We start from the raw sequence: 12,220 nt of genomic DNA on the forward strand, positions 1-12,220 counted from the left end.
TTAAAGTCACATCCCTATTCCTTAGGTATTGGATATGATTGAGTTCATCTGCATTGAACAGAAAACCTCCAAAACAGCACTGGTTTAAACAAGTTAGAAGTTTTCCTATCTATCACAAAAGGATTTTGAAAACCAGCTGCCCAGAATTGTCACAGTGGCTCCAAAATTATAATGAGATCATGACCCACTCTCTCCATTGTACCATCAAGGGCACCTCATTGTCCAAAATGGCTGCCAGAATTCCAACCATCACATCTGCAGGCCAGCAAAGTGAAGAAGTGGAAGGGACAAAATGCTGTTTGCCTCTTCCCTTGTAAGGAATTCTTGTGGAAGCCACACACGAAACTTCTGCTTACATTTCACTGGCCTTACTTAGTCACCTGTTTGTACCTAGCTGCTAAGAAAATTAGGAAATAAATCTTTAACTTGGGCAGCAATATGCCAGGCTAAAAATCGAGATTCTGACACTACTGAAGAAGGGATAAGTGGCTAATGGGGAAAGAGGGTGTGTAAATAGCATTGTCTCAAACAATTTGTTTTTATTGTTCTCTCAGTATTCCCTCTGTGGTATTTTTGTCTCACAAACAGAATTGGCTGAGGTAAACAAGTATCATCTCCTGGAATGCACACAATTATTTAAAAGCAGGCTTCTCTAATACATACTCATTGTTTGCCTCCACTGGTAGTATTTCCTGCTCTCCACAAAAAATACCTCAATTGCTTTAGGGAATTTTTCTTCCTTCAGTCTCAGTCATATGGTTTACTAGGCTCTACCCTCAGTTCCAGGGTTCAGTGTAGTCCATCACCCAGGTCCTAAAATTTGAGGCAGTAACTGGTATTTTATTTCATTCAATTAAAAAAAAAACCAGGAAATTTGGGGGTAGATGTTTCTGGGGATAAAAATCAGCCAGGTGACAAATAATTTTTGTATATGTACAATATATCAACAATAGTTCTAGACACTTAGAATATAGGGGGGCATTGACTCAGGTGCAGACGACAGAAACTATTCTAGATAGTTTAAGCCTAAAGGCATTTAGTACAGGGTCCTTAGCTTACAAAATCATTGGAGGAGCTGAAGGAGCCAGACCAAGCCTCAGTCTTTAGAAATGATTCCCAGAACACCATAAAGGAATTGGCCTAATAAGGCAGCTGTCTTCCCTGTTACCAGAAAGCTGGGTAATCAGGAAGCTTCTGGTTCAATTGCTGACTCAAGTATCACACTGTTTCCTTCAAGATCCCAGCATGAGGAAGCCAGCTGTTGGCCCTAAGATCACATCACCTTGACTACAATTCAAGCCCTATGCCCTGCCTCCTGGCACAAGATTGGACACTGGAAACTCTAATAACATTGATGAAGAAAAAGCAAACAAAGGAAGACCAAAATCTCCACAGCTGTGCTTACCTTCAGAACTCGTTGAAGCAATACAGTAGAGACTGGCTTCCTTCCACCTTGCAAATCTTACATGGATGGCTTTGTTGGCATAAATACATCATCTGAAAAGAAGTTTAGAAACTGTTTTAAATGTCCCTGTCTCAAAAACGAAGGATATTACAGAGGAATAAGAATGGAGTTTTCGCATCCAGTCTGCAGTATCTGTCACAAGCAGTCAACAGGGTAGATGAAATCTCTGTCTTCTGTGACATTGAATCTCTGTCCTCTTAAGGAGACTCCTCTCCTCCTAATGAGTGACAAACTCATTAAACGAGGAGGCCATTAGATGGAGGCGACTCTATTACCATGGCAGCCTTCATAAACAAACCAAAATCTAAGCCTGTAAATGCCTCAAGGTTACAATATCAAAATGCCAAGGACCACCAATCACAAATAGCCAACTAGGCTTAAAGCTGCAGCCAATCAATAATTTCCTTACTTTGCCTCTGCCCTTTCTCTAGAAAAGTCTCTCCCTGTCCATAGAGCACTAACCACTTCCGTTTTGGTGCTGCCCAAGTCAAATCCGTTTTTGCTCAAATGAACTCCTAAATACTATAATATGCCTCAGTTTATCCTTGTAACAGGAGCAACTGGAACGGATTTACTCTCTGAATAGTGTGGTAAGTACAGGTGAGTCTTTAACTTCTCTCAGCCATTTCACCGTCTTGAAGGGAGACAGCCTGAAAATGACACTGATCAATGAAGAAGAGCAGAGCCAGGGACTTCATAGAGAAATATATAACTAGAGCTCTAATGACATCGCGCACCTCTAGATCAAGCCATGCCTGAATCCCGTCTTCCTTGAACTGCTATGTTAACTCAGCCAATATACCTTCTTTTGGGTTAAGCCATCTTGATTGGGATTTTCCATCTCTGTCAACTAAATGATTCTTATTCACATAGCGCTTAGAACCAGAAATGGGGTATTGAAAAAGATTTAACTTATGCAGAATTGTCTACATTGAAGTAGGGGAAAAGGTCATGAGGACTCTTGTCATCTGGAGCTGAGAAAACTGGCAACCTTTGTTACAGGGTATGAAAACTCCTTGTTAACACAATAGCAGTTGGTCCACCGCCCAGGCCTGGGCCCTGGAGGTGAGCGGCGGCGCTAGGACCTGGAGGGCGGAGGCTGCGGCGGAGCCTGGGCGGCCCGAGCGGCGCGGCGCGAACTCTGGCTCTCGGCTCCCCGCGCCTTGTGAGGGGGCTTGGGGGCTACAAGGGGCCAGGCGCTCCCCGGGGCAGATGAGGAAACGGAGGCTCAGAGACGTCACATGACTTCCGGAGGCCCCTCAGCCAGTGTAGCCCCACACCCCTACCCCTGGGCTGCCAGCAGAACTCTGTCCCCTGCCCCTCAGTAGCAACAAACTCCCAACAGTGCCAGTGGGGTCTTTCATTAACGCTCCCGGGCCGCATCCGTCATCCTGTAGAAGTGGAGCATCACCGATGGCTCCAGCCCCACTCTGGCAACAAAACGAGGCTTTCCCGGTGCCACCAGTATGTGACTGTCACCAGCTTCAGCCACCTGCTAGGCACCAAGCTGGGTCCGAGATCCAGCGAGCACAACCCGCGCAAACGAGGCACCCACCTGGGGCTCCTCGGCCGACGCGGGCAACGAAACCCCCTTCCGCGTGACGGCCCGTTCCAGTGTATACTGTGTGCTGCGGAGGCCCCCGGAGTTCGCCAGCCGGACCCCGAAACTCTGTTCATCTTCTGGGGTCCCCCAAACAGGATCCAGGAACCCCAGGGAAGCCTGGCGCGCGTCACCCAGTGCGCAGGCCTGGTGTGCCCAGCACCGAGTCCCGCGCGCTCCCTCTCGGACGCATGCGCCAATTTGTGGACCTCTTCCGGGTTGCGCCAATTTGTGGACCTCTTCCGGGTTGAGAGAGGCAAGGTCAGGGAAAAGTCCCATTCGTGGTCGAGCACGGGTTGGTTCGCCTTGGCGATTGCACGTCTATAGCATGGTCTCCCTGCAACCCCTCCCCAACTATTGCAGCCAGCAGCCCCGCCTGCAGTGCATGCCCTACGGCTACTACGGCTACTACGAGCCCAAGGGGCTGGACGAGCATCACCTACATCTGGAATGGCCCTAGCAGCAAGGGCATCACGGAGAAGAGGGTCTTCTCATCCTGGGCCCAGCTGTACAGAATCACCTTCTCCCACACCCCTCCTGGACCTAGGTCACCCTGCCTGTGGGACCGTCACAAGGGACACAGGAGAAGTGGCTCTCCACCCAACCTCTCGACCAAGGGCCATGTCTGGCTAATCAAGGCTGGTCTGAGTGTTTTTTGGTCAATCTGGGCCTTGAAGTGGGTGAATCCTCCAGCCATTCAGGGCCTGGGGGTATCTCTTGGCCAAATCAGGGATTTGGGCGTCTATGTGGTTAATCGGGTGTTGTGGGTATTTCTTGTCCAGTCAGGGTCTGAGCATAGACAGGTTATTTCTGAGTAATCTGAGGCTAAGGACATGTCCTTTCCCATGATTTCTTTTTCCAGAGCCCCAGGATGGACCCCAAATTACTTCCCGTTGGCTGGGACAGTGGGGTCCTGTTCCAAGAAGCTGGGAACTTTGTGTTGCCCCCTCCCTTCCCAGAGCCAGAAAGAGGTTTTGTGGAGGTGGAAGCTATCTGGAGGCCAGGTTGGGACATTTGAGGGGTTGGAGGGCCCAGGGGTGGGAGGCTGGTGTTTGGGGCTTGGCTCTTCCCTGAGTGGCCTTGGACAAACCCCTTGCCCCCTCTCCGAGCATCCTTCTGCCTGTGTCAGGTTCTAATGTCTAAGAACCCTCCCACCTCTCCCACCAACCACCTTGGGTCTGTCCTCCTGGGTCTGTCCTCCATAAGACTGGCCCCTCCAGCCACACCACTCCTTGCTGGGGGGCTCAGCTCCCTGAGGGTCTGAGGCAACCTTCCCAACCTCCTCCTAGAAACTTGAGGCTATTTTTTTTCATAGACTCCCCCAGGGTTTGGTTTGGGGGACTCTGATAAGAAGGGACAAACCTTCAGCTCTTTCCTTAGCCCCTCCCCTCAGCTGCCATTAGCTGGGATTTTAAAGAGCCAGGCCCCTTTTTGGCCATCCAGCAATGAGGTTTTCCACCGGCTGGAGGAAATTTGGGGGCTGAGAAAGTGGGGGATCCCAGCTAGTCTGGGATTTTCTGCAGCACCTTTGTCTGCAGCTGCAGGAGTTGTCCAAGAGTCTCCCCCAAACTGGGCCTGGGAAGGTTCTAGGGGGCCAGCCAGGATCTGTGTGGCCCGGGTTCTATCCCCTCACTCTACATCAGGCACTTTATTGCTGGCCCTCAGTGGGGTGTGTTTGCACCCTGCTCTTCTGGAGCCTGGAGGTGAAGATTGGAGGCCTTCCTGGAGAAGGCCGCTAGCAGTGAGCCATTGCACACTGGGGTGGAGGTGAGGGCATGCAACTACCCCAGACCTGATTTTGTAATGATTGTACAAGAATAAATGCACCTAAGATCCAGAAAAACAAAACAAAAACAAAAAATAGCACTTGTAGCTTTAGGCTCAGACCGTGTATTGAATCTGAAGCATTAAAAGATTTAGTAGGAAATTTTTAAGATATTTTTGTGTTAGCTGCCTCTTACAGCCTTTTTTTGCCATCATATATTAACTATTTACTATGCACCAGGCATTATACTGACAATTTACTTGTATTAGCTCATTTAATACCTGATGGCACAGGTACAATTATGATCTCCATTTTACTGATGAGGAAACTGAAGTAGTCTTCTATAGAAGAAAATAGGAGAAACCAGACCTATAGAAAATAGGAAAATCTGGGCCAAAGAAAGAACATCCACTTTTCTCAGAGTGATTCTTTCGATGTGTTCCAAGTAATTAAAGTTGACTAGAAGATGTCTTTGCACAGGTAGAAAAAAAAACTGAATTATCCAGCCCCATGCTAAAATCAGTTGTAATAAAAATCATAGAGAAGAAAAATTATCAAGTGATAAAATTAGAGCCTGAGACAAGTTTTATTGCCTGGGCACCTCCCAAATAATGTCTTGTGTATTCAGTACAGGAAAAGGGGGCCATCACCTCACATTGCAAAGATGCAGATGAGTGACTCCCCCAAACCCCACTCTATCAGCCTATTGTTCTGAATTGCTCCCTAGAAGAGAACAAGGCAGAGGCCATTAAGTGAACACCTATTTCTGAGAAACAAATTTCTCTGGGCATGTTATAAACTCAAAGACTATGATCTAATAACATCCCTGGCTTTGTTTACTATCCCTTGAAGTTCAATAAAAGTAGTTTAAAGTCTGCTTAAAATTCAATTAAAGTATTAAGGAAATAGTTTGAGGGCAAAACCTTCAACCAGTTAATGAGGAATTAAGGTTGTTGATGACTCTATTCCCAAGGCAATTCTCAGGCCCCAGACCAAGAGAACGAGTACTGCCTGAAGCCCCAAAGGTAAATACCACCCAAATTCCTATCTAAGCTGTGATCCCAGTGCCAGTAGATAAGAGAGAACTTCCAAGCAGATGTAGAAGCATCAGGTCCGCTAGGAACTTACTTTGCTCCCAGGTCAAGGAGGCTGTGTTACTCTGGTCCAGCAGGAAATATATGTCTTACAGACCATTGATTAATATATATTTTTATTTGTTACCCTCCACTGTATATTGATTTTACTGTAAGAAGTTAACACTTCCCAGTTAAATTCGGTCAGATCATCACACCACAGGAAGCTACATTTGGATAAAACCAAGAATCTGGCTCACTACCTAGAACAAGAGCCAACAAACTACAGTGTGGACCAAACCTGTCCCTTCCCCGACTTGCATTTGTGACTAAAATTGTATTGAAACTCAGCCACACCCATTTGTTTATGAGTTGTCTAAGTGGCTGCTTTCACACTGCATTACCGTAGCTAGCAGGCTTAACTAATTGCCACAGAGGCATTATGACTCACAAAGCATAAAGTGTTTTAAGATCTGGCCCTTAAAAAAAAATAGTTGTCTACCCCTAACCTAGAGAATCCTAGTTCTGGCTCTGGGTGCAGCAGTGTGATTGTTTCAGGGGTAGCACAACCACACGCACTTTCGATGATTCCCTAGGACTTGCGAAACTCAGAAACAGCTATACTCAGGCTAATATTTATTACAGCGAAAAGGATACAAAGCAGGATCAGCAAGGGGAAAAGATGCACCTAGTGGAGTCTGTTGGGAAATGGACACAGGTTTCTAAAGCCCTCCTTCATGGAAGTCACACAGGATGCGCCGTTCCTCCAACAATGATCTGTAGCACATGCAAAGTGTTTCCACCCAAGGAAGCACACCTGCATCTCAGAATGCAGGACTCTTACTGAGGGCTGGTTACAGTCGGCACATTCACCTGCGTGGCCAGCCATGATTTCCTCATCTCCAGAACCCCAGAAGGAAACCAGTGTCCACCAGAAATCACAGTGTCGGCATAAACTATCTGGACAAGTTGGTCTAGCACGGTTGGGTGTCTCAGGCATATAAAACAACCTTATTAATTAGTAACAGAGGGAACATTCCAAGGGCCAGGTCTCCAGGAGTTGGCCAAGGCTCAGTCACAAGGCAGGCCCTCCTGATGATATGCTAATGTTGAACGACCAGGCCTGGTGTGTTAACTCTTTCCCACTCAGGGAAGCGAGTTTGGAGGGTCTCCTCGGAAAGGAGATGGGGCTGGTACATAAGCCTCAGCATATCTTGATGGGAAGAAGAATGCATATGGATGTAGGGTAGTCAAGCAGAAGGTAGCAGATACTTGCCTCCCCAGCATCTTTTTTCTCCTAAACAAAACCTAGATTTTTGGGGGAGACCCGTGTCAGCCAGAATTTATTTGCAGATATATTGACCCTCTATTTCAGGGTTGGGCCCTAATAGTTTATCCCACTCTTGTGGCTGCAGTGATTGTTTCAGAGACTGTCATATGATCAAATTTACGGCAAGAAGAGCTTTTCATGGGAGATTTCTAGGTAAGAAAGTTTTCAACTTTTCTACAGAAACTATTTTCTAAAATGTGCTCTTTTCTCCCTGCTTCATTTTGGATGTAATTGTGTGGCCTAGATGTTTTCCAGTCACTTTTGCTACCATTAATACATCTTGTATGATGTCCAAGCTCAAAAGTACGTAACAGCAAAACTGTGAGAGATGCAGAGAAAGAGCTGGAAGCTTAAAGACACATGACCCTAAATCAAACAGTTCCCCTGATGCTGTATGTCTCTGGGTTTTCTATTAGGTGCCCCCCATCCCCTTGCCAAAATTCTCTTTTCATTTAAGTCAGTCTGAACTGGGATCTCTGTCACTCACAATAAACATTCCTGATTGATAAAGTATCATCATTCCTATTTTATAAATGAGAAGGCCTAAGCATAGACAAGTTAAATAATTAGCCTACAGTCACAACTAGAATAAATGGCAGAGCCAGGGTTCAAGAGCATTTCTCTTTGTGTCCAAAACTGATATGTTTTTCTCCAAATTCACGCAGCCACTAGATTAGAATTTCTTGTTGAACTCACCCTGCATCCTCCACCAGAATCAGCTGTGTATTTGAGACCCACCGTTCATTCAGATACCACATGGGAAGTCATTGTAGCATCAGCAGTTTTATAGCTGTCGCATCCCTAAAAACTAGGAATATCTGAGATCAAAAAAAGGGTAGAGACCAAACTGACCAGTCCTTTGGTTTTTTGTTTTTGTTTTTTTTTGCGGTACGCGGGCCTCTCACTGCTGTGGCCTCTCCCATTGCGGAGCACAGGCTCCGGACGCGCAGGCTCAGCGGCCATGGCTCACGGGCTCAGCCAGTCCACGGCATGTGCGATCTTCCCGGACCGGGCACGAACCCGTGTCCCCTGCATCGGCAGGCGGACTCTCAACCACTGCGCCACCAGCGAAGCCCAGTCCTTTGGTTTGTATCCTCCTCCTCCTTAGCCACTTTTTATATTATATTCCATTTTTTCTGAACCATACATGGAGTGAAATAAATATCATTATTGTTCTGGGATTCCTGAAGAACTCTAGATTTTAGGTTCAAAAGTTAGATCCAAATAAAAACAGTTAGTTGAATTTAGCTTCTAATAAAAAACCATCTCAGATGATTTTACTAGCCTTATTTATAATTGTATATATCAACTATTCATCCTTATATATAATCTCAATTACATTCATACAGGAAAAGAACTACTACGTACATCCCCAGAAAAAAAAGGTGAAGTGTAACTGTGGGGGGGAAATCTTTTCAAATATTCTCATACTGTGAGCCTATTATAAGTGCGAAAGATTAAAGCTATAGTATAAAGGTATATAACGAAATTACTACAAACAACTGTTTAACTGGAGCTGCCTAGGATACATCAGTAGCCCCTAAATGATCAAAGGCTATTGCTGCAGGCAAGGTCCAAAACCACCTGCTTATATAAAGAACTTTAGATGACAGGACTGATATTATGCATGTATATTGATATTTCTTGAAATGACAATTTTAAAAACAAATATCTATCCAAAACCGACAGAAGGCAAACAGATTGGGAGTTAAGTTTGTAATTCTCCTACTGACTCATCCTTTGCCTTGTGTAGAAATGTGATAATTTCTTAGGATATTTCACAAATCTCCTGCCCTGTCATTGTTATCTACAGAAAAAAGAAAATTCAGGTTATATTGGAACTTATGTAGGCACTCTATTTCACTCCCTCTGTACAACCCCAAGCAAAATTGTGAAATAGGATAGGTTTATTTTATTCCTCAAATCCACATTAAGTCCTACCTTTGTATGAAAAGGTATGGTAAACTAGTTACACTACTATTTTACTTTTTTTTTTTATTTTACATTTTTTTATGCAACCCTAGGAAGAAAAACATATTACAGCAGACAATAATCCACATATACATGTATAGATAGACAGCATATAACTTTTGTTTCAATTATATATTAGTGGGTATTTTATATGTTATATGAAATTATATACTGCATATATAATATAATGTATGTATTTAATATACATAAAATTGGAAAAAAATTTAAATAAAGGAAAAATATATATACAATTGAAACAAAAGTTATACAAAAATACTTCCCTGTACTTTATGTAATGCACTGAGACATTTTTTATTCTATTCTGTTCTTTTTCATTTTGTTAAAAATATATATACAATTGAAACAAAAGTTATACAAAAATACTTCCCTGTACTTTATGTAATGCACTGAGACATTTTTTATTCTATTCTGTTCTTTTTCATTTTTGTTAAAAGCAGGTCACAACTTGACTTATTAAATTGATGTCAAAACCTGCTAATGGGTTATGCTCACAAATTAAAAAGCAACAATTTATAATAAAGACTAAATATCCATCAATGTCCCAAACTCCTACTTCTGTAATTTATATGTCAACAGAGATAAGAGCCAATTGAAAGATGCTTTAGAGTAGAATATCAGACATCAGTGAGGACACTGGAATACTTACTTGAAAGTTTTCCCTGAATTTGACAGATTCTTTCACCAAGACAGGTTTTTCTTCCTGCAAAGCTCACAGTAACCTTACAGTCAGGTGTGGACAGGATGGAAGTAGTGTACACCACTTTCAAGCCTGGTCATAAATCTCATACATGATCACCATCCTCCATCCCCTGATGTAAGGCAGATAGCAGAGTGGTCTTGAAAGCAAGGAGTTGAAAAGGCAAAACTATAAGATGGAAGGAGGCTAGATACCTTCATCACTGCTCAAAAAAGACTCACTTTTTTTGAGCACTCATCAATCATGAACCCATTTTAGACGTTACATGAGAGAGAAACTTCTATTGTGTTAAGCCCCAAAGATTTATAGCAGCTAGCATTGCTTTTTACTAATACATAAGCTATCATTTCAGAAAATACTAAGAATAACCTTCTACCAGGACACAATAGAAGCTCTTCACTTTCAAAGAGAGATACACCCTTTGAAGCATTCCCAACACAAGGAGGAAGAAGCACCCACTTCTGGATCAGAAATAATGCAGACTATACTCAGACTACTTCCTATGTCAACTCTTCTTAGTCTACTTTTCAGTTTTTCTTCCATCGTCTTCTCATTTCCACAACTTCACTTTACATCCCTATATAATCTCCTCAAAACCCCATATCCTTGTCCCAGACTTTCTTCCATATTCCAAATCCAAACTCCTTTGAACGTTTCAGCAATGATAAACACATTTATTTAATTTTTTTTTTTTTTTTGCTTTATGCGGGCCTCTCACTGCTGTGGCCTCTCCTGTTGCGGAGCACAGGCTCCGGACGTGCAGGCTCAGCAGTCATGGCTTACGGGCCCAGCAGCTCCGCGGCATGTGGGATCTTCCCGGACCGGGGCACGAACCTGTGTGCCCTGCATCGGCAGGCAGACTCTCAACCACTGCGCCACCAGGGAAGCCCCTATAAACACATTTTGATGCTAGTGAAATGACAAAAACAAGTGGAAGGAGGAACAGTGAGACTAGGGGAATCTATTTGCAACACTAGTTGAACGTGTGCCAAAGTAAGATGTAAATATGTCCAATAGCTCTCTGTCCCTCCTCCCCTCCTTTGCAGATCTCATTCCAGGGACTCTTTAAGCAGCCTACTCTTTTATATTAGAATTTCTTTTTTTCCTGAGTGAATAGATAATGTTTCCAGCGCTTCCTACATCATCAAGGTAGAGTTCTGTTTTGTTGTTATTGATATTTCTGCCTTTAGTGAGTTGGGGGGCGGGTCATGAATTCGTGTTCCCAGTGCCTACCTTTCTTGGCATAGACTGTCTCTGAAAACTACTTTGGTTGAATTTGGTCTGGTCTCAGATTTACCTGATGGTTACCACTCACAGTTCCCGCAGAGCCCAGAGATTTCTTCTAAAAGGAAAGGTTCCAGAAAAATCAGAGGGATAAATAAAGAATGCAGCCGATTCCCACCTTGTGCTGATGCCCAAGAGGGTGATGAGAGCTGCGAGGCATGTGGGCTCTTAGCTCCCCGACTAGGGATCAAACTGGCACCGCCTGCATTGGAAAGAGAAGTCTTAACCACTGGACCACCAGGGAAGTCCCTGCATTCCTATGTTGTTGAACCTGAATTTCTGAGCTATGTCAGACTCGGGATGCCACTAGCCATTCTCAAAACAATGTCTGCTGGTAACTGCAACTTTACATTTTCAAGGACTCCTCTCTTAACTATTAAATTTTAAACAATGATGTTAGATCAGATACTAATAGAAAGATGAGACATATTTGTAGTGGTCAATAGATCCCGTTACAGATATGTTAATACTACATCAGAAGTTAAAACCTACTTAGGTAGAATTAGACAACTGGCTACGAAGTCTCTGTGAAGGGCCAATTCCAGACTAGGTTTCAGACTTATTCTCCTGAATTCCTAAGGGAATGAGATCTATTTTTACTATTAAAGTTTCAGTTGTTACACCTCCTAAAAAAAAAAAAAAATTCAGCAGAGCAAAGAGACCAAATGTGTAATATAAGGAAGAATTTTACATTCATCACTCTTATATGACCTGCTATGCAGGACATAGAAAATTATCAAAGCCTCAGTTGACAGAATGATTGCTCAAATACCACCCTCCAAAAAATTCAAGAACAGTTAAGTTGATCATAAGAAAACACATCCCGTAGCTGTGTTGCCCATGGAGATAATTTGCCTAATGAAGAAAGGCAGTGGAACTTTCTTTTCAAGGGTCTCTGTGCAAAAGTATAATTCGGTGGACAGAGGCTGATCCCAGTCTTGGCTTTGAATGATATCAATTATATATAGAACATTGATAATTGACTGAAGACTTTTGAAACTCAGTTCTCTCATA

General features: G+C 43.6%; 1 pseudogene; it reads left to right on the forward strand.

Moving 5' to 3' along the window:
* Positions 1 to 227: 227 nt before the first annotated feature.
* On the forward strand, positions 228 to 3,612 carry LOC115860561 (alpha-N-acetylgalactosaminide alpha-2,6-sialyltransferase 6 pseudogene; annotated as a pseudogene).
* The last annotated feature ends 8,608 nt before the right edge of the window (positions 3,613 to 12,220 follow it).

Source organism: Globicephala melas, chromosome 11 (genome assembly GCF_963455315.2).
Source record: "Globicephala melas chromosome 11, mGloMel1.2, whole genome shotgun sequence".
Lineage (NCBI taxonomy): Eukaryota > Metazoa > Chordata > Mammalia > Artiodactyla > Delphinidae > Globicephala > Globicephala melas.